The sequence below is a fragment of the Saimiri boliviensis genome, chromosome X (genome assembly GCF_048565385.1).
Source record: "Saimiri boliviensis isolate mSaiBol1 chromosome X, mSaiBol1.pri, whole genome shotgun sequence".
Taxonomy (NCBI): Eukaryota; Metazoa; Chordata; class Mammalia; order Primates; family Cebidae; genus Saimiri; species Saimiri boliviensis.
In genome coordinates this window covers 134,889,103-134,913,946 of record NC_133470.1, presented here as the reverse complement: position 1 = coordinate 134,913,946, position 24,844 = coordinate 134,889,103, and positions in this window count along the sequence as shown.

Here is a 24,844-nt window from a genome sequence, read left to right as displayed (position 1 = left end):
TGGCTGCAAAATTTCCAAGAGCAAGAATTGTAGGTCACAATGGAAAATGAAATCAGTAGACTGGGATTCGACTTACTAACTGTATGGCTCTGTCTCTTAATACCTAGGTTTTTTTTTTTTTTTTTTTTTTTTTTTTACTTGGTTGCCTGTTTTGTTTAAAGAAGGGACTTATATTAGGATGGATTCTCTAAATCTCTCTAACTTCAGATTTTACATGTTGTGATGAAAGAGCTGAATTTGTCAGAGGAGAACATTCTGTTTCTGCTTTTGTCTGAAAAGGAAGAATCTTTAGGTCTGCACAAGAAGTTTCTATTCTTTCCTAATTTTCTTGTATGAAGATTTGTCTTTCTTGGCTGAAAGAAGATTTAAAAAAGGGAAAAAGGTTCCATTTAATAATAGTGGTGTATTCATATGATCTTGCAGTATTCACAGTACATTTTCACCTGTTCAGGAGGTGTGGGCAATCACTTTTGTGGCTTGGGTTGCTGATGCTAATGTATGAAGAATAGAAACAATCTTAAAACCACGTCTATAATTCTATGGTTGTGAACTCTACTTATGACACTCCATGCTTGTTAATCTAACTATAGCTTAATGAAAAGTCTACCAGGGATAAAGATTTAACCAATTTTTTTTTTTTTTAGTAAAAGTAAGTTCATCAAAAAATACATTTTGACTTTTAAAGTTACAATAGCAGTAATTGTGTGTTATAACAAGCGAAGCAACACAAAGTTGCACTAAAAAAAGCCTTAAGTGTCTCTTTTCACTTCTACTATCTGTCTCTCTCTACAATGACCAACATTAACCAACCCCAGGGTGTTTTCTTCACCACCTTTCACTGGACTTATGCAAGTGCCTCCAAGTAAGTTTTTTCCAATTTCTACAAAATATCAAAACTCAAGCTTACTAATGAAATATGACTTCTTTAAATGACTACCAACATTTCTTTGATTGGCAAAGTCCTTCTTACACACAGTCTATCTTCCCCTGAGCACAGTCTGAGCTCAGTCTCCTTTGCCATTTCTCTGGTTCTCATTCCTTAAAAGTGAAAAAAGAACCCATTCATTTCTGAAGAAAGCATTCTCTTGGTGACAATGAATAAACACAGCACTTTCTTTCTAGTAGCTATAAATTTTTCTGTACATATAAAATTTACTTTCCGCACTATAATATTTGAATGATTTTGGTACCTAAACATTTAGCCCTATTGTGAGATGTTCAGAGCAGATTCAAAAGTTTCTTTTGAAGGGTCTTAACAAAGAGGAAATAAAAACAAGTTCAGGTGGAAAAAAAGTAGCTGACTGCAATCTCACTTCTAGAATGGTAGCGGGTAGCTGGCCTTATTCTCAGAGTGCATCAACTTTGATCTCATTTGTAACTCTGAGTGTCAGTTGGGGCAACAGAATGGAGATTGTGAGAGGTTTAGATATTCTATATTAGGAAATGGTTTGGTAAGACATCCCTTACATTATTCAAAGATAGAGATTGTCTGGTTGTTCTGGTACATATAGCCCTGACCCAATTCTAAGAAAAAATAATTAGCATATCAGTGTTTCTTAAGGAAATAATGGTTTTTATGCTAGAGGAGCAGGTTCATTCTCTGAATCATCAGCATACGATGTTGATCCTGAAATGTCACTCTCTAGATATAGCTTATAACTGAATGAAGAGCCAGCTCAGCAAGAAGTCAAGACTTCTGTATAATATAATGATGAGACATTTTTTAACCTAATGGGACTCTGCATGACAAAAACTTTTAAGATGATAATAGTACTGGATAAATTATTATCTGCTAGTTCAACCCCCAGAAGGAAAGAATCCCTTTATATAATGTTGGCATAAGAGTTACCAGAAGATTTATAGCTTTTGCAGGAACAGTTTAATATTTATCTATGAGTCTGAATTAGAGGCAGAGAATATGGAATAAAGCAGGAGGTTACTTCAGTGACCGCAAATCTTCAGACTTCTGGAAGCCTAAAGAATAGAAGTGTCATTACTTTCTGAGAAGACTTCAAGATGAGTACAGTTTTACTTGGCAGAAATTAAAAGGAAATTAAAAGTGTGTATTACGAACTTTACAACCTCAGTGGAGACTTTCTTCAGAAACTGGACACAATGATTCACAGGAATTGGGAATAATCATGCCAACAGTCTTCCAGTGGCACCATACTGCAGATTTATATCTAAAAAGAGAGGCATTTGGTAGGCTTTTTAATAATATCATCTTATCCAAAATATATACGTAGGACGAGTTTGTGTAGCTTAGATGGAGTCATAGTTTAGACAGGTAGATCTCTAAATCAACAGAAAAGCAGGACCTCTCTTGAGGAAGTCTCCAGAGACATCTTGCATGCTAAGCCTGCTAAGAAGGAGGATTATTACTAGTGTCAACCGACACAGGAAACTTGAGCAACAGATGTGGGCAATCCACAAGAACTGTGGCTTCCAACAACTGTCTCAGTTATGCCCAGCTGTGCATCTGCCAATGCTAATCCATCATAACACAACCTGCTATTTACATTCCTTGCAATGAGGGGGATTTCAGAGGATGATGAAAGAAGTAATTTAGAACTTCCTTGAATTTAAACTTCTCCCTTTTACTTCCTATCATATGGCATATTGAAAAGACAATATAACACCTAACTGCAGCTAGAGTAATTGCTGCCAAAATTAATAAAGGGAGACACAACAGTTTGCTGAGTTTCTTGTTTATACTATTTTATAACACCAGACAGAATTATTTGATAGAAATTAGACAAGAATATAATTTGTTAGGTAGTTATCCATCTTTAATGTTCTGGCTCTTTCACATAAGGATGATCTATCTGGTATTCTTAAAAAGCATAAACAGCTAAATATAAATGAAGCACCATAAGCGGTACTCTAAAGGAAGTAAGATTTATGATAATCTTGCTCAACTGAAGAGAGAGAGAAAAAGAAAGAGAGATAGAGAAACCCTGTGCCTCTACCAACTCATACCATTATCACGTACATATGTGTGTTTCAAGTCAGTGAGAATAAGATTAACAGCCCTTCCAGATGCAAGATATGCCATTCCCAGTAAGACTTTTTTTTCTATTAGTTATCTTCCTCCCCACTGTACTGTTTAGAGTTAGTAGTGTGTGTTTCCTTGCTAAAGTAAAAAAGAAGTTCTGATCTCTATGCTAATAAAGTAAGGCTTCTAAGTTCTGTCCCGTGCCTATAGAGTAGTTCATATCTTGAAGTCTACCTGACACTTTGACATACTTGCTTTGATGTAGCCATGACCAAATATTGTGAAAAATAGAAGTCCTTACCTCTTCTTTGAACCTTGCCCTATTCCTGAGTTTTCTTAACCCAGATCTTTACTGTGAGAGATGTCGGTAAGGAACAAGGTGAAACTGTGACATCTCAATTATTGGGGCATATGGGCTCTTGCCATACTCAAGTTGGACCAGGAGCATTCCTTACGTTTGCAAACAACTTTGTGTTTTTCGCTCTTTCTTTTGCAGCAACTGAACATTACAAAAAATATCTATAATTGCTTTAAGAGATTAACTCGAAACTAGACGGATGGCCTCATGGATGTGAGGATATTTACTGTGTCTTCAGGAGGAAGAAAAAGCAGGCCAACAGTATATCTGAGCCACAGATTCATCTGTAGATCCTAACTTCTTAAGCAAATTAAAAGGTTTTTGAGGACAGGGACAATAATCATTCATTAAGGCCCATTCCTACAGAAAGTGTTCAGTATTTGCTTATGTTAAACCCTATGAAATTGCCATTTTTGTGGGTGAAAAATGACTTCATGTTGGCAATTTCATATGATTCAATGGAAGAGTTAAGATCCTGTACCATACCTCACTTTAGCACACTGGAAAAAACATGAGAGCTTTGAGCAGACAGATCTAGATTGAAATCTCTGCTCTACCAAGTATGTGACCTTGGGAAAGTATCATAGTCTATCTAAGCCTTAGTTTCTTTAGATAAATTGGAGAGACTAACACCAATTACATAAGATGACTGTGCTAATTAAAGTGGAATAATATTCAAAAATCACCTGCTATAGAGACAGAAAGTCGACCAGTGGCTTCCTAGGGCCATGCAGTTTGGGGAAAAATGTGGAATGATTGCTAATGAAGTCTTTTCAGCATGATAAAAATGTTGTAAAATTAGAGTGTGGTAATAGTTCTACAACTCTGTGAATATACTAAAAATCACTACATAATATATTTTAAATGAGTGAATCGTATGGTATGGCAGCTATATCTCAATAAAGTTGTTTTTAGAAAGTCATAATAAGGGACACACAAAGAGAAAGTCAGAGGAAGAGCTCTAAGCTACTAAGGAAAAGAACGCTTAGACTTGGCCTTTCACAAGGCTCATTTGTAGGCTTGTAAAAGACAAACAAATCAACAAACAAACCTCTTAGTACTTCTTGAATTAATCCAGTTTAGCATGAAACAGTCATCGCAAAGCATTATTTCTAATTGGCTATTTCTGGTACTAGCCACAGGGGAAGGGGTTGTTTCTTTCTATTCTACATCTGGCAAAGATCTAGTTTTGATATAACAAATGTCATGAAGTAAAGATTTATTTTAAGATTTACTTCAGAGGTGAAAAAAGAGCTACAATTGACAGACTGTTTGGCTGCCTGGCATCTCAGGCCTCCCAGTGTTTGGTGCATAGTCATATGAATAAGAAAGCTGTGTTCCCCAGCACTTTCTCATTCCAATCGCACAAACTCAACATGAGTCTGGTTTTGAACAGCAGCACAGCTTGGACAATGTTCAATCACCACACAGAGTCTGGGCAATGTAAAAAGCAGACCAGGGAGGCCTAAAAAGAGGGCATTATAGTTACTTGCCCAGATGATCAAATTACATTTTCCTCTTCTAACTGTCAGACATTTACAGGGACACAATTTGGAGATGCCTTTGGGTCCTATTTAATCCCTATGTAGAAACTAAGCATTTGCTAATAGAGGGCCAGATTCTTAGGCAGGGAATTTTATACAGACGACTTTATTGGGCACAAATCTGGACAGAAAAGGATTCCAGTTCTGAATGCTGCCTTATGATACATTTGTAAATAGTCCATCCTGTTTAGGATGATTTTTTTTAACCCAAAAGTGTTATTCAGTGAATTATTTCCCCTCCCCATCTATGCAATTTCTGCATAAGATAAAAAGTTATCAATGATTATAGACCAGCGATTTCACCTTAATTTACACATCACCCTCTGAAGATGCAACATCTTGCTGTCTAAACATGTATATGTTTGTTTGTTTTTAATCAACAGCACCTATAAGTAATGACCCAGAATTAAATAACACAAATAAGTTGCTAGAATGCAATCAGGCTACTAGCATTGAACCAACTCTTATCCCAACACTAGCAGGATAGCTGAGGTCGGTTAGAGCAGGGAAGGTGAGCTCCTGCAAACGTTTTGAAATAGATGATGCCTTTCTGTCCTACTTTTCCAGCTCTTTTGTTTCCAGGTATCCAGTGACCTACTGCTGTGTTCTAGGTACTGAGATCCTAACGCTGCTTAATGCCATGGGAATTGGGCAGACTAATGCTCTGGATCTTTTTCTTCTTTGGTCTTTTCTTCAGTAGTTACTCATCCTGTATATCCCACTCTTCAGTCATATTCTATTTTATGGCTAGTCTGATAAAATTATTCAAGGTGAGGAGTTCATGCTTTGAAAAAGTTCTATGTTTTGCCCCTTGGAGGAAGCATTTGCATTTCAACAGTAGGCTTTAATGTCTTGAATTACAGTTAATTCAGTCAGGAAGAGATTTTAGTCCACGATATTTTTTTATGCTCCTTAAATAATACTGTATAGATTTAGGCTATCTTCTTGGTTTATATATAAGAACAAGAAATATATATATATATACACACACACAAATACACACACACACACACACACACACACACACACATATGAGAACAGGAATCATATGTATATATAGAAACATGATGATGTAGATTCCACATGAAGAGGAGACTGCAATCAACAAGGATGTAAGATATGCTTCAAGATCTAGAGAAAGTAAATTTTAAGTAATGAAGCTTGCCTGTGAACCACAGGTAAATAACACCAGCAGACAGATGAACCAGCAGTGGAAAAGGCAGATGAAGTAGCATTTTAAAAAATATTTTAGGAAACAGAAAAATGAATCTGTACATTTAAGTGGACTCTATGAACACCAACTATAGCCACAAACCAATGTCTGTTATCCTGGAAGTGGGAAAAAGAACTTCAAGTGATTTGTCTTTTGAGTAACAATATCTTCAAGGCTGGTAGTTTACACGTGTACACAAATGTATAAATGGACACGTATCTTTACACTACAAAACTTCAGATGTATAAATGATACACTTAAGACTGAACAATTTGCCCTCTTGTTATTTTGTAACTATAAGTCGTTTATGACAAAAGAGCAATTTTTCTCAATAAAATCAATAAATACAACTGAGACAAGGGTTTATTAAAGATTTACTTATTTCTATACAAATTAATGCAAAATATAAGTGAATGATGGCAATATTAAACATCCATAGAATAAATAATACTAGTTGTTAAATTACTTAAAAAGAATCTCTTTTGCATACTTTTCAGAGAAGCATTTTGAGTAAAATTTGAAATCTCTTGTTACTGTCCACTAGACTAGTATAATCTCTAATAATTTCAGACACTGCTCTCTCTTTATGCCATTTTCTTCTGGCTTTTAATCACTTTTATAATTCTTCCTTGACAAAGGTAATAAAGTATAATTTAGCTATCAATGTCTAGTCTACATATAGAATTCACACACTATGATCAAAACTAATCCATCCTAACTTTTGTTTTCAAAGTAGAGATGAGGGTAGAAACTGCATGAAAAATCCAATATATCTTAGTTAATGTGACAGTTTCCTCCAAATCAAATACTTTAGAGAAAATTCTCAATTGTTAACATTGAACAATTGGGGAATTGGAGAAGGGATTACCTTTTCTTCAATCGAATGGGTCATGCTCTTTACAATTAAAAATAGTACAGAATTTGGTTCAGAATTCACTGAAATTAAACAATCTCAATTTTAATTGCAACATATACTCATTAAGATTGAGTATTAGCAAGGATCTATGCAGGAGAATATGGAAATTCAAAGATGAAAAAGCTAAACTCTGTTGTCAAATGCTTTACAATATACGGGGAAGAAAGATACATAAATGAACAGGTGATAGACTAAAAGTTATGTGATGTGCTTACCTATTCCTTATTTCAAAAGCATATATTTATTTTACTTGAATGTCTTCTCAAGAGAAACATTGAATACTCTTAATTTGAGAGTATTATTGGAAGAAAAATCTTTCATATGACTTTAGTTTTATAGGATTTGCCCCCTGGTATTCTCTACCAATGTTTCTGCCTGCTTTTCCTATGAACTTGGTTCTCCTTGACTCTATGCCAATTCATTCCACTCTAATTGTTCACTAAGCTTTGGAAAAAGTCATAATGCTGAGAACTATCACTACCATCACATGTTACATACATATTTTTGGGAGGAAGTTTGTGTCAGAGTATAGATGCCCTTCAAATTTTCTTTCATTTGAAAATGTTGGGGCAGTGACAGATATAGAATGGCAGGGGTGTAACATGGAGGTAAATTCTATGATAAGAGTCAAATAAAACCAGAGGCAATTGCTCCAGCTTTGAAGCCCAAGAGAACAGTATTAAAATCAATATAGTCAAAGAAATAAGAAATCATACTTCTCTTAAAAAGAAGTAGGCAGAATTTTTTTCTTCCTGGCTACACAATAAAATTCCATAAGCATAAGCTACACTGCCTATCTGTTCCCCTGACCAATTGGCAGAGCATGCTGTTGCATTGAAAGTTGTACTCAAATTGCTCATTAAAGTCACATTATTAGTAGTTTGGGTTTACTTAGCAGACATCTCATCAATCAGATCCTAGAAGTCTAGGTCAGCCTACATGAGTAGCTGTGATGCTAGCGCTATCAACAGGTTTGGGAACAGAAAATTCAGAAAAGATCAAGCAAAAACAAGTAAGAAAATAAACCTTTGGCTCTAGGGTTTGGCACATAAAGGATTTCAAGTTAAAATAAGAAGTTGAGTTACTGAAAAGCAGATGACACTCTATTTCGTGTTAATCCAAGAATAAATTGTTGAACAAAGAAAGAATGGCAAAGACAAACGTTCTACTGTTGTCACTTTAAATATTCGTTTGTTGGCTTTCCAGTTCTGGTAATGGTGGCAGAACTTGTCTCGGATTAACCCTCATTCAGGGAGCAATTATGAGATCCATGTTCATGCAGTTTTTAATCCCGATATGGGTGCCAAGAACATGAACTGTGGGGCAATTAGAAATCAAGAAGAAAGCTTGGCTTTCGGAGTCAAATAGTGAAATTTGAGGATGGCAATTCAGCTAGAATTTAAGGGGAGAGATTCAGTCCTCAAATCTGCATATTAACTGCTTTCAAATCTTTTGTGATCTGAGCCATGCATATGGCAGGGTGCAGGCAGGAAAAGACCCCAAAAAGCCCAGGAGAAAAGAGGGACTAGAAGACTGAAAATGCTGCACAGATATTACAGCAGATATTCATGGCAGAAAAGACAATTTGGAGTATTAAGATGGCTTGGTAAATATATAGTGCTTATCACTGAAACTCCAGAGAAGTCACGTATTAGAGGTAAAAGCTATGCTTCCATATTAAGGGATTCACCTTAGGACAATGGAAAAAACTGAAACAGAGTCAAACTAAGAGCATAAAATCAAGCCTTGACAAGTTCGATCTTATCAGCAAATTACTTACAACACACCTTTTTCAGAGGAACATAATGGAATCCAGGGTATCTACAATGAAGTATTCAAAATATCTAGTATAAAAATCTAAAAAAAAAAATTGATGATAGCTATTGAGAATCAGGAAAATTTAATCTATAATAAAGAGATAAAGCAATCAGTGGAAAACAACTTTTAGATGACCCAGATCATGGAATTAGCAGATAAGGACTTTAAAGCATCCACCATAAATATGTTCAAGGTCTTAGAGGAAAAAAATTGCCAAAACAATTGAACAGTTGTAGAATCTTAGTGAAGACACAGAATCTACTAAAAATAAACATTTTCGAATTTAAAGGATAAATATTCGAAATAAAAACTGAATTAGAGGCAAGATGGCTACCTGGATGAAACTAGGAGGAATGTCTACCATTGAGAGACCAGGACACTGGAAAGATTGGCACACTTCCAATTTGGGGTCCATTTTGCTCTTGTTTTTCCAGTCCCTTATGATGTATCCTTAGGTTACTTATTTGAAGTTTTTCTTCTTTTTTAATGTATGTACTTATATCTATAAATTTCCCTCTTAGTACTGCTTTTGCTGTATATCACAGGTTTTGGTATGTTGTGTTTCCATTATCATTTGTTTCAGGGAAGTTTTCAACTCCCTTCTTAATTTCTTTATTGACCCACTGTTCATGCAAGAACATACTTTTTAATTTCCATGTGTTTGTATAGTTTCCAAAATTCCCCTTGTTTTTGACTTCCAGGTATGACTAAAACACTATAGGAAAAAAGAATAATCTGATAAAAAAGGGATGAAAGATTTGAATAGACATTTCTCAAAAGAAGACACACAAATGGCAAATAGGCATGTGAAAAGGTCCTCAACATCACGGATCATCAGAGAAATGAAAATCAAAACTACAATGAGATATTATCTCACCACAGTTAAAATGGCTTATATCCAAAAGACAGGCAATAACAAATGCTGGCAAGGATGTGGAGAAAAGGGAACCCTCATATGGTGTTGGTGGTAATGTAAATTAGTTCAATCACTATAGAGAATAGCTTGGAGGTGCCTCATAAAACTGAAAATAAAGCCACTATATGATTCAGCTATTTCACTGCTGGATATATATGCCCCAAAGAAGGGAAATAAATATATGGAAGATATATCTGTACTCCTCTGTTTGTTGCAGCACTGTTCACAATATCCAAGATTTGGGGGCAACCTAAGTGCCCATCTACAGATTAATGGGTAAAGAAAATGTGAAACTTACACATAATGGAGTACTATTCGGCCATAAAAAGGAAGGGGATCCTGTCATTTACAACAACATGAATGGAACCTGAGATCATTACGTTAAGTGAAATAAGCCAGGCACAGAAATTCTAACATTGCATGTTCTCACTGATTTGTGGGATCTAGAAGTCAAAACAATTGGACACATGGAGATAGAGAGTAGAAGGAGGGTTACCAGAAGCTGGGAAGCGTAGTGTGGGTGGGGGCAGGGGAGAGGTGATGATGGTTAATAGCACCAAAAAGTAGTTTGAAAGGATGAATAATACCTAGCATTTGATAGCACAACAGGGTGTCTACTATCAAGATAATTTAATCATACATTTAAAAATAAATAGGCTATAATTGGATGGTTTGTAAAACAAAAGATAAATGCTTGAGAGGATGGATCTCCTATTTTCTATGATGTGATTAGTATGTATTGCATGCCTGTACATAAATATCTCATGTACCCTATAAGTACATACATCTACTATGTACCCACAAAAGTTAAAAATTTTAAAATATTATAAATATTACAATAACATAAAGGTTGGCCAGGCCAGGTAGCTCATGCCTGTAATCCCAGCACTTTGGAAGGACAAGGCAGGTGGATCATCTGAGGTCAGGAGTTGAAGATCAGCCTGACCAACATGGAGAAATCCCATCTCTACCAAAAATACAAAATTAGCTGGGTGTGGTGGCACACGCCTGTAACCCTGGCTACTCAGGAGGCTGAGGCAGAAGAATTGCTGGCTTAAACTGGGGAGGTGGAGGTTGTGGTGAGCCAGTATCATGCCATTACACTCCAGCCTGAGCAACAATAGTGAAACTCCATCTTAAAAAACACAAATAAAATTAAAGTTAAAAAAAGAAAAATTATTATTACTTGGAGGCCAGTAGAAAACAAAACGAACAAAATAAAGAAATGAAAACTCCGTTGGATGAGATTAACAGCCAATTGAGAATAATAGAAGTGAGGGTAAGTGAGCTTGAAGATACGTCAATCAAAATTATTCATATGAATCACAAAGAGAAAGGAAGACTGACACCAAAACGAAGAGAGTATTTATAACTTCTAAGAAATTATACAGCATTTAAAATGCATGAAATTAGACTCTTGGAGGAGAACACAGAAATAACAGGGCATAAAAATATTGTTAACATGATAGACTAACCATTTCCAAATTTAGTAAAATACAAAAAACAAACAAACAAACAAAAAAAAAAAACTAGCCAACAAACAAACAAAGAATCACTCATCAATTTACAGAGCAAACAAGCTTAGCAAACCCAAAGTAGGATAAATTCAAAGAAAACCACATTAAGACATATCATAGTCAAACTATGAAAAGCAAAAGCCAAAGATATAATATTGAAATCAGCATCAAAATGATAGATAGATAGCTTATAGGAAAAGATTTGAAAAGACAATAGAGACTGAAAGAAACTGAAATCACATCTTGAAAGTGCTAAAAAAAAAAAAAGACATTTTAGATAAACAAAAGCTGAGAAAATTTGTTACTAGAACATCTAAGCTACAAGAAATGCTAAAGGAAGTTCTTCATTCTGAGGAAAATTATAGATGAAAACTCCAATTTACATGAAGAAAGCAAAGGCATTAGGAACGACGAATATCTAGGTAGATTTTCAAAAACATTCTCCCACTACTTGATATTTTTAAAAGCTAACTGACTAAAGTAAAAACCATTGCATTGTTCAGTTGATGACATGTGTAGATATAAAACAGATGACAATAATAGCACAAAGAGTGGTGGGTATATAAACTTCTACCTTTCAAGGTACTTTGTGTTTTATTTGAATTGGTAAAATATTTAAGTATACTGTGCTATGATAAAGATGCATTGTTTAATTCTTAGAGAAACTACTGAAAATAATACAAAGAGGTATAAATAAAAACCCAATAGAGGAATTATTATGAAATGGAATAATAAAAATTATGCGATTGAGCCAAAGGAAAACTTTTAACTGGAAGGTATTGCATAGTCTACTTACATTTCATGTAATTATTGATATGATTAGGTTTCAATCTATCATCTTTTTAGTTGTTCTACATTTTTTTCTATCTCTGTTTCTCCTTTATTGTTCCCACTTGGATTAAGGCAATGATTTTTTTACATGAAAGAGCAAGGCACAACTATATGCTACCTTAACTGTAAGTATAAAGATATTTTCATATCAAAAGCTTAAAAACATGAAAATATATATAATTCAAATGGTATTCATAAGAAAGCTGAATTGATTAAAATAATATCAGGCAAAATAGAATTCAAGAAAAGGAGGATTTTTGAAGAAAATAAAGACATTTATCCTGATAAAAGTGTCGATTCATCCAGAAGACAAAAAAATCCATAATGTATGTATACCTACTAAAAGAGCTTCAAAATACAAAAGCAAAATCTAACAGAACTGAAGAGAAAATAGATACATTCATCACTATGGTTGGATATAGTAACATTCTTCTCTCAGTAAGTGAGAGAGCATCCAAATAAAAAGCCAGTGAGTATATAAACAATCTGAAAATAAAAAGAACTGGTTCTTCGTAAAGGTTGATAAACTAGATAAAATCTAATGTAGACCAATGAACAAATGAAAGAGCAAATACAAATTATAAGTGTCAGGAATAAACATAGGGATATTATTCCAGGTCTTATACACATTAAAATGATACTTAGGGAAATTATGAACAACTTTATGCCAACAAAATTGACAAATTAAATGATAAGAATGAATTCCTTCAGTGACACAAATTGCCAAAACTGATGTAAAAAGTAGAAAAATCCCTGTTAACATGTCATTTATAAAAGAAGTGGAATGTGTAATTAAAGAACTTACACACACACACATCGCAAATCACAGTTCTTGCTGATGAATTCTGTGAAACATTCAAGAAGAAAGTAACATTCATCTTATGTGAAAGATTTGAGAAAAGAAAGGAGGAAGGAATCCTTCCTAATTTGTTTTATGAGGCCAGGATAATCCACCTACCAAAATCTGAGAAGGCATTACAAGAACAAAAAATATAAGACTGATATCTTTCATGTAGCTGCACACAGAAAATTCTTTGCACAATATTAACAAACTGAATCCAGCAATATATTTAAAAAATTTAAAAAGATAATATATCATGAATAAATGAAGGTTATACTAATAACGCAAGATTGGTTTAAAATTGAAAATTAAATTAGAACTCAAGATTAAGAAACTCACTCAAAACCACACAACTACATGGAAATTGAACAACCTGCTCCTGAATGACTCGTGGGTAAAGGATGAAATTAAGGCAGGAATCAAGAAGTTCTTTGAAACCAATGAGAACAAAGCAACGAAGTACCAGAATCTTTGGGACACAGCTAAAGCAGTGTAAAGAGGGAAATTTATAGCACTAAATGCCCACATCAAAAAGCTAGAAAGATCTCATATTGACACCATAGCATCACAACTATAAGAACTAGAGAGCCAAGAGCAAACAAACCCTAAAGCTAGCAGAAGACAATAAATAATCAAGATCAAAGTGGAACTAAGGAGACACAAAAACCCTTCAAAAAAAAAAAAAATCAATGAATCAGAGAACCCACAGACCCTCTGAAGGAAGCAGATTGCTCTTGCAGGACCCAGGAGACCCCACCAAAACTGTGAGTGCCCAAACTGCAGAAGTGGGAAAGGGGGATCCTCCTCTCCCCAACACACCCTCACTGGAGAAGCTGAAGTTCTGTTTGCGGGAGAAATTCCTGACTTTACCTAGAGCTGAGTCAATCTGGAGAGCCAAAAAAAAATACAGGGGTAGAGGAAATATCTGTAGACAATAGGCAAAATGTATACATGAACAATATAGATCATGTATGATATTAGAAGAATTGTAAAACTTTCATCCATAGTGGATTTTGTTTTTGGGGTGTGTGTGTGTGTGTGTGTGTGTGTGTGTGTGATAAGGATCTTGAAATCCTGGGCTCAAGTGATCCTCCCACTTCAGCCTCCCGAGTGGCTGGGACTATAGGTGTGTACCCCTATGCTTGGCCCAGAATTTTCTTATAATAACTTTTCAAGTTGCATATGCTAGAATATCTGCCAAAATGAATATTGGGGTATCACATTGCAGTTCATAGGGATTATTTAATGGAATGTATTACCTAATACCAAACTAAACAATATTCAGAATTGATGGTTATATAAAAACTATCTCATGTAAAAATAAAATGTTGTTATATTACTAGCCTCAAAATTTGGTCCTTACTAAGCATCTTTTAACAAATGATGTTGAGTAAAGGACTCACATAGCAAAAGCCCCCCTTACTTAGGTTTGCTCGTTACTGAGCAAAAGCCAGATATTTTAAAAATAATAGTGTTTAACAAGCGTCTAGCAAGTTTTCTTTGTTAGTGTTTTTATATACCTCATCACATTGTTTTCATTAATACCTTTTTTCTCTTGTGAAATATGCACACATAAAATGCATAGGCTGTATACGGACAGCTTAATAAATAATTATAAAGGAAAGTTCATACATTTACACTCAGGTGAAGAAACTGCAAGCATCAGAAGCGTCTCATTAGGGTCTCCCTCAGCAAAAGTTCAACCTTCTTCCCAGAGTTGGCACTATTCTGAATTTTGATAATTATTTTCTTTATTGTTTTATTACCCATGTTTGTACTCCCGAGCAATATAACGTAGCTTTGTCTGGTTTTGAATTCTTTCTTATCTTTTTATTTTTAAAAATCTCAAACCTATAAACAGGTAGCAAAAGAGTACAACGAACTTTTTCATATTCTTCACCTAGGTTCCCAGTTGTTAACATTTTCCCACATTTTGTTTATATCAAGAGATGGATATACATATGTAATTTGCCAAGCCATTTGAAAATATGGCAAGTGCTGGTTTTGAACTTTGTATGAACAGACTTACACTATACATATTATTTTGTATCTCTTTTTCTTTTTATTGTTATAAAATTTGTTGAGATTGTTTTCCCCCCACTCCCACCCCTTGTCAAAAAAGAAAGGTAGGGCTAGTGGTTTTCATGAAGGAGAATAAATTTTTTGGAGGATCTGGGTAATTTTAAATTATAATATGTAATCTAGAGCTTGGATTTAAGGATTATTCCTGAATAAACACTTTTTCAGAGGAAATTTTATAATACATATGTATCAACTAGAATGAAAACCAGTGATATGTCCTTAGAGTGTTACATCTTAAGGCCAGGATATAAACTTGGAGTAGAAAATGGATTTAGGCTGGGTTCAGTGGCTCATGCCTGTTATTGCAGCGTTTTGGGAGGCCAAGGCAGGAGGATCACATGAGGCCAGGAGTTGGAGACCTGCCTGGCTAACATGGCAAAACTCCCCGTCTACCAAAAATACAAAATAATTAGCTGGATGTGGTGGTGGGCGCCTGTTATCCTAGCTACTCTGGTGGCTGAGGGACGATTATCACTTGAGCCTGGGAAGTGGAGGTTCTAGCAAACCGAGATCACGCCTGGGCGACGGAGTGCTGACTCTGTCTCAGAAAAACAAACAAAAAACCAAACAAACAAAGAAATGGGTTTAATCGTCTGATTCATACTTCCTCTTGGTATAATACCAGTTAATTTGTTTACTAAGGAGGGTAAATGAGTCATCTTAAAAATAGATGATTCTTAAAAACTTAGTCTCAGCTACAGAAAAATGGATGAAAAATTTGCATAAAATGTAGAAAGTGGGACCAAATGGTCAATGGTTGCCCGGAGATATTAACAATGTTACACTGGGAATGAAATAATGCTACACAAATGGACACTTCTCCCAGGGGGAGATGATTCTTCAAGCCAAAGCCTAGACCAGCATAAGAAACTATGCACAGATACCACAAAGTTAATTTAGTTCTTCCTAGCAAAAGAAACTCAGAACTCTCAGGTTGGAGAGAGAGAGAAATTCCATATTAATCTTTCATTGGCACCAATGAATAAAGAGTTAATTTTGAGCAAAGCTACCTGCAAAGACCAAGACTTAGTTATTGGGGAATGAAGCAAGAAGAACCATTTGAGAGCAGGGAAAATGATGATGAAATATGTTTTTTGAACATTTACTATGTGCCAGTCCAAATATTTTGTAAGTATTAACTCATTTCATGCCTTAAAGTGGGTATTATTTTTATTTTATCATCTCCATTTTATAGGTTAGGAATTGGAGTCTCTCAAAGCTTAAGTAACTGGGACATGTCACCTAGCATATGAGACACCTACTAAAGCAAGACTGGACAAGAATATCCAGGAACCACACTGATAATTTTCAGACTTTTTAGGGCAAATCCACTGGGAATGGATATCGAGGAACTGTGTTAGATTTATAGTTATGTCAATACATTAAATATTAATTTTCAATTACTGTAATTTCATTATAACAAATTACCATGACAAACTTTTTTTCCTTTTTTTGTTTTTTTGAGATGGTGTCTCACTATGTTGCCAAGATTGGCCTTGAACTCTGGAATTCAAGTGATTCTCCTGCCTCAGTCTCCCAAGTCATTGGGACTACAGTTGCATGTTATCATGTCCGGTGACAATCATTTATTATCTTAAGGTTTCTGTAGGTCCACAAGCCAGGTGCGCTCAACTATCTTCTCTGCTTTGGTTGTCACAAGGCCAAAATCAAAGTGTCAGAAAGCCTGGGATCTTATGCAGAGGCTCTGGGGGAGAATCTGCTTCCAAGCTCATTCATCTTGTTGGCAGATTTTAATTGCATAATGTTGCAGAACTGAGGTCTCATTTCTTAGCTGGCTGTTGGTTAGCATCGTTCCTGGCTCCTTGAACCTACCCGCCTTCCTTTGCTCATGGCTTCCTCCACCTTCAAAGCTAACAGTGTATTGACTCCTTCTTGTGAGTTGAATTGCCCTGACTTTCCTCTCTGCCTTTTGCTTCTCTGCCACTAGTAGGGAAAGCTCTTTACTTTAAGATCTATTTTCTGGTTGTGTTGGGCCCTCATAGAAAATCTCCAGATCTTAAGGTGAAATGATGTGGACATTTAATTATATTAGCAAAATTCCTTCACAGTCATGTCTGGGTTAGTGTTTCATTGTCAGGAGACAAGAAGTGGGAGAGAGTACCTTTAGAATTCTGCCTACCATAACCTTGCTTCTGGTTACTTAGATATTTCAGCACGAGACAAAATAGAGGTGATAGAAGTAGATATGGAAATGAGGGGAGTGCTAGCTCCAATTAATATTCAATTTTTGTTTCAATTTTTAAAAGTATGCTCTTGTCAAAAATAGAGAGCAGTCACAAAGAAAGGTATATTCTCATTAAACACCTTTAGGGATGGATGCTTTTCTTCCTCCTTTCACTTAATTATTCTAATACTAATTTCATAGGTATGCAATGGAGCCCAATGGAATCAGTAATTCAACCAGTTGACATTCAATTTTTAGTGCTTACTTTAATCTCTGTGCATATAGACTGTGATAGCTGAGGTGCACAGGGATTGGAGAGGTGTGATAAACACCTGATTGCTCTCTGATCAGAGTCTCACAGGGCCTGGATCAAAGTGTTGGCTGGCCTACATACTTATCTGAAGTCTTTGAGAGAACATCTGCTTCCAACCTCTCGGATTGTTGGTTGAATTCAGTTCTTGGCCATGGGGCTGAGGTCTCTGTTTTTTTGTTGGTTCTTAGTAACCTTAAGGCCATCTGCATTCCTCATCACATTGTTTCCTCCATCGTCAAACCAATGATGGTGCATTGAGTACATGTCTTGCTTCAGATTATTCTGACTTTTCCTTCTGCTGCATCTCTTTGACTCCAGCCAGAGAAAGTGCTTTGCTTCTAAGGGTTCATGGGATTGAATTGAGCCCACCTGAATAATCCAGGACACTCTCTCTGTTTCAAACTCTATAGGCTTAATTATGTCTGTAAAGTTCTTTTGCTATATAATGTAGTCATGGTATATGGGGTAGAGCAGAGACATCTTTGGGGGCCATTACATTCCAAAAGTGATGGGATATGAAGCCAGGAAGAGAAGTTGGAGTAATATTCTGAAGCTCAATTGTCTTGCTAGAAAGTCTATAAGTCATTCTCTAGACTCAAGAGTACTATATCACTGAAGAATTTTTATCTCTAAGAAAGACACCTGGGGACACTGTAGAGAGGGTAGGCTGGGGAATGACTAGAGACAGGGACCCAGTTAAAAAATTATTACATAATTCAGGGAAGAAATGTTGAAGACTTAGGCCATTTCATGTGTTGGGGGTTGGGAGCTGGGAGAGGGCCTTGTTTTCTTTATACTTGATCGGTTTTTCATCTGGAAGTCCTACTAAAGCTTCAGGTTCCACAGTTGAGGTTAACTCCTGAAAAAACACTCTCAAGTATGGTCTCTCCTAATACCCTACAAAATACTCTTCACATTTTATGGTGATTACTTACTTAATTGTGTATCTTCCTTGCTAGGGTTCCTTTGCCTATCTTCCCTGCTTCTGTTTTAGATTCGTGAAAACAGTTATTAGTTCTGGCCCATTCATTTCTGTGTATTTGGCACTAAATAATTTATATTGCACGAAAGTTACTAAGCAATTTGGTTTCCAGCTTGGGTGTTTGGGTATAGGGCTAAGTTATGAACTGAAATAGGAAATATACTCCTTATGCTTCATCTCCTTCCTAATGGAAAACCTTGGGCTTGCCTTGATTCCATTCCTGAAACACTTTTAAACTTTGTATGAACTTTAAAGCTAGCTGAGGACTGAATGTCTTAAGTGATGACACTAACCTCTATGACACATACTGAGTTTACCACATTTTTCTTAACCCAATTTGTCTTGCGAGATGGCGTGTGTGTGTGTGCGTGTGTGTGTGTGTGTTTAAAGCCATTGTGTTGATCCATGTGCAGTGAGGATTGGTATACACTAATGAAGTGTTTTGCAATAGAATTCAATATTTGTGTATATTTCTGACAATAAGATCTAAGTTGGAAGGATTATCTTATGATGGAAAGGTTTTTATTGTTGCATCAATACTTAATTTAGCAATAGTTGTTCAGGTAGCTTTTTCGAGCTGACATTTCTCAGAGGAATCCCTCACTTTGTCGTTATCAGATATGGGCCTGACCAACTGGCAAAGAGAATAACAGTCAGAGAATGTATTGATTTCCTTTAGCAAGTTGAAGACATTACCATCATTAGTTCTAAGGCCTTGGACCATTTAGGAAGGTTTGGCCTCTTTGAACATTTTCCCTGTAACTCCCTTCAGTTTGTCACCTTATTAACAAAGTTTTCCTTTTTTTATTTTCCTTTTGAACTGTAAGAGCAACTGTATAATCTAATATAAATGTTTTATGAAATACTATTGTCAGCCACTGATGTTTTACAGAAATGCACACTGGGTGGTATAATTATTTAAAGTTTAAGATGTGCTGAACAGAACTCTGTTTTAATAAGCTTTTCAGAAGTTGAATAGACTGAAGTTCAAAGGACAAATGCTTTTTAAACAAAATTATTCATTTCATTTCCCATGTTTGAAATGAGTAGTTTAAAGCTGCTCTTCAAGCTATAAAGGATTTCCTTTGTCTTAATTGACAATTAGCTGCAGTGTAATATCTACTGGTTTGAACAATAATATTACACATTAATGAGGTTTATGCTAATTTTTATCCTCAGACATCAATTTTCCAGATAAAAGCTCACACAACTTCTACATTTTTCCTTTAATTTAAATTCACATAAATATTTGTTTACTTTGCTTAGTATCCATATTCTCTAATATTATGAGTACATTATAATCAGTTTGAAAAGTTTCTTTCATTGAATCTAGTTTATTTTAGGATCATCATGGGAATACTGACCAAGTCAAGCAGTAATTTTTGAGAACAATCAATGGTCTCTCTTCTGCTACATGGCAGATACTTAGTTCTAAGGTAGAGTTTGAGATAGTCTCAGGAAAAGATGAAGGTGGAGGAAGCCAGTGAAGTAGTGCTGGAGTTAGAGTAGCTATAAAGAGAATGAATGAGACATAGTGATACTAGAACTTTCCTGTATTTATTCTTATATGAAAAAAAAAATCTTTTAAATTTAAAAAATTTATCTGGCCAATAATACTTGTACATAATTATGGGGCATAACGTGATGTTTTGGTAAATTCATACAATGTGAAATGATTAAATCAAGCTAATTAACATATCATCATCTCCCTTATCATTTTTTTGGTAAGACATTTGAAATTTTCTCTCTTAAAAACTTCAAAATAAATACTATTTTAACTATAGTCACCATGCATTGCAGTAGACCTCAAAAACTTATTTTTTCCAACTGAAATTTTGTACTTTTGACCAACATTAGAAAATCCCTTTTTAAACATGCTAGCAAATCCTTTTGAAAATTAGCTTGAAATTTTAACACAAATAAGTTGAATAGATTCTAATTAGTGCCATTGAAGCTTGATGGGAAGATACTGAATGAAAAATTGCAATTAATATTAATAATCTGTTCAAAAATAGATTGGACAGGAGAAAAAACATCAGAGGTTGCAGAGATACAGAGTGAAAAAAATCCATGAATCTTCAGGCAAAAGCGTGATGAGGAAAAATACCAAAATAACATAATTGTGAGAATCCCTTATGAACTGTTTGGTCACATGGAGGAGACGAATGATACTTTCAAAACTCATCACACAACTGGGCACATTGGCAAAACAAATCTTACTGAGGACTTGAATTTTCAAGAGATATGCCCAAAGTCTATGTTCTGAAAGCAGAGCTTATGATGAATTCTTGACTTGCCCAACAATTTTACCTTATAGGCACCGGAAGACGCAATGAAGGGAAGGTTTCTCTGGAATTAGGATTGCAAAGAATATGCATTGTACATGAGGTATTGTGATTTCAGCAAAACATATAGCAAAAATGATTTAATCTACAAAAGTGGATTAAATGCTAAAATATGGATATGGACCATACTGTAAAGGTAGTTTCATATTCATAACCGGTTGAATAACTAAATGCAAAGTCTTGATTGGTGGATCATTGCTAACCTAAAGAGACTTCTCTAGTGCCTTGCCACAAGATTCTATATTTGCTTCTTTTCCTTTCAACATATTGAGCAATTATCTGGATCAAGACCTAATAATTTTGCTTGTAGAATTTGCTGATGATTCGATTTTGAGATGGAGAACAGGTAAGATGAATAAAAGACTCAAGATTCAAACTCATTTATGGGTTGGAAGAATGCCCCCAAAATAATGATGAAATTTAATGGAGTAATGATGAAGTTCTGTACATTGATTTAAACATAGAAACATTCATAGAAATTCCACTGTACAATTCACAATGGGGAATGGCTTAGTATTACAGCATTATTAGGAAAAAGACTCTAAGCCTTATATTTCACTGCCCACTCAACAAGGGCTACCACTATGATACAGCAGCTAGGAAAGCAAATGACTATGTTGGGTTGAGTTAAAGGAAGCACGGAGCACGGGTAAAGAAAGTCAGATCATTCCAAAAGCACTCTGTTAAGTTTTCGTGCTGCTTATTTTTACTGATGAACTGCTAATGTCCAGAGGGGAAGGTCTGGAAAATATCATGTCACATGAGAAAAGATGGAACAAACTAGGGCTATTAATTCTAGAAGAGAAGAAACTTAAAAGGGATTTAAAAAAAGACTGTATTAATTTTAAGAACTATCTTGTGGAAGAAGGATTAGGCTTCCTCTGTGAATTTAGTACCTAGCACAGCCTAGTACACAGTAGATAGCAAAAAAAAAAAAAAAAAAAAAAAAAAAAACTTGTTAAAACTCATTCATTGAACAATTACTTTCTTATGTGGCAGGTATTATTTTAAGTGCTTGGTATACAACATTGAACAAAACAGACATAGTCCTTGTCCTTGTAGAACTTACATTCTAAGTAGAGAACAGAGAAGATAAACTGAACAGATAGTTATATAATGTAATGCCAGATAGAGAGTGGTTAAAAGGGGCAGACTCTGGAACTAAACTGCCTGGCTTCAAATCTTTGCTCACTCACTTACCAGCTCTGTGTGACCTTATGCAAGTTATCTACCCTTTCTGTAACTCAATTTTCTCAAATGTAAAATTCAGATATGAATAGTGCCTACCTCAAAGAGTTTCGTGAGGGTTAAATGAGGCACTCCGTGTAAAGTTCTGTGGACAGTGTCTGGCATAAAGTTCTTAGTAATAACCATTATTGAAAGAAAACCATGAGAAGGTGACAGATCAAAGAAAGGGAAAAGAACATCATTCCAGAGAATTGTGTGTAGAAGATACATGCAGAGATCGGAATTGTGACGTGTCACGGTCCTACACCACTTCACATGTTCATCTTCCCCCATTGTCCTCTTCTTGTTTATTTGCCTAAATGATCTCTGTTCACCTTTTGAAACCAAGCTCCGACAGCACCTTCCCTAGAAGGCTGAACTGATCCCCTTTGCTACGAGAGCTGGCTGTTCTCTCTTCCACCCTACTTTAATTTTAAAACATTTATCACAAGGTATTATATTAAAACATATGAGAAGGTCTAAGTCATAATGGTTAAGATCTCAGGTTTTAGAGACAGATAGAACTGAATTTGAATTACCAATCCATCACTTACTGGCTGTTTGACCTTGAATAACCACTATATCTCTCTAACCTTTGGTTTTCTCATTTGTACATTTGGGGTAATAATATATACGCTATATGGTATTTTTCAGAATTAAATGAGAGAATATATGCAAGAAGAAGTACTGGGTTTTAAATCCCAGATCTGTCCCTTACATATGTGAATTTGGATAAGTCATTCAACCTCTCAAAACTTCATTTCCTTCATCTGCAAATGGGAGAATTAATCCTTTCTTCTCAAATTACTGTGAGACTTTGAAAAAATGTATATAAAGTGCCTGGAACATAGTAGGCTCTGAATTTATGTTTGTCAAATTGAGTTTGATTAGCAATCAGAGCTTTTAGAAAGAGTTGCCTTTTGAAGCCATGCGTTCCTTGTTACATTATGAGGTGGTCATGGTAGATGGCAATATACTGGAGACATTGTAGAGGGGATTTCTACAGTGGCATAGTGGATGGATGAGGTCAGTACTTCCCAAACTTTGATACATGGACCAGCTGCAGTAACCCCATCAAGTCTAATTTAATAGGTCTGGGATGAGAACCACCAATCTAGGTGACTACTAAATTGCCTCCAACTCAAAGGTTAATGATTCTGTAAATTAGAATTTAGTTCATAAGTTATGGACTTCATTAATTTCATCAAATGAACTCCTCTCTGTATCCTTTGTACCCAGGCTTCCACTTCTTTGCACCAATGCATATTATTAAATGGTTTCTTAACTACAATAAGCCCAAGAAAAAGTGATTTTAATTTATCTTCATTTATTTATTTATCCATTAAGTTTAAGTAGTGTCAGACATGAAAGAATCATGTTTTCATGTGGTGTCAGATAACTGGTCAATCTTAAAGTTTTCCCATTATTCAATATCCTTACTTTTTACTTAAAGCTGTGTTACTTTTGTCAAAGCTTTCCTGAGGCATCTTCTTGAATCTGAATTTGCAGAATTATAAATTGCTAAAGTCAACCATGACTCAAGTGTAGAAGGCAAGAGAACTTATATCAGATGACCTTAGGCAAATGCCTTTGTCCTGCTGTGTGTCAACTTCCTCATCTGCAAAATGGGAAGAGGAAAATGCAGATAAGGTATTTCTTGTAAAGCTTTTTAAATATGGGAAAGTGTTGTTTGCTTTGTGACTTTCATTAATTTTGATATTACAGTTTTTTTTCCTGAATATTTTGCATCTGGATTCATTTATTTTTAACGATTTGCATATTTAAAAATGTTTAGAATACCTAAATATCAAGGTACAGAAATTTTAATACGTGGTAGAAATCTACTTGTGTTTGATACTAATGTACAAAAGACATAATGAAGGAAACAGAATTAAGGAATTGGGGAAAAAAGGAGAGGGAAGTTCAATTGGGGAAAGAAGCTGAAGTTTTGAACTCTTCTACCTGGGAAACTATTTTAGAAACGCTTACTTCCAATTTTTATGTCTTTTGGGTATCATGGCTACTTATGGCACCTTTTCTTTTTTTCTTTGTTTCATCTTAAAAAAATGGTACACATGTGCAGAACGTGCAGGTGTGTTACATAGGTACATGTGTGCCATGGGGGTTTGCTGCACCTACTGACCCATCCTCTAAGTTCCCTCCTCTCACTTCCCACTTCCCAACAGGCCCTGCTGTGTGTTGTTGCCCTCTCTGTGTCCACGTGCTCTCAATGTTCACCTCCCAGTTATGAGTGAAAACATGGGGTATTTGGTTTTCTGTTCCTGTGTTAGTTTGCTGAGGATGATGGCTTTCAGCTTAATTCATGTCCCTGCAAAGGAGATAATATCATTCTTTTTTATGGCTGCATACTATTCCATGGTATATATGCATCACATTTTCTTTATCCAGTCTATCATTGATGGGCATTTGAGTTGGTTCCAAGTCTTTGCTATTGTCAATAGTGCTGCAATAAACATACATGTGCATGTGTCTTTATAATAGAATGAGTTATGTATTTTTGGCTATATATCCGTAATGGGATTGCTGCGTCAAATGGTATTTCTGGTTCTAGATTCTTGAGGAATTGCCATACCATCTTCCACAATGATTGAACTAATTTACATTCCCACAAACATATAAAAACATTCCTATTTCTCCACAGCCTCCCCAGCATCTATTGTTTCCTGACTTTTTAATAATTGCCATTGTGATTGGCATGAGATGGTATCTCACTGTGGTTTTGATTTGCATTTCTTTGAGG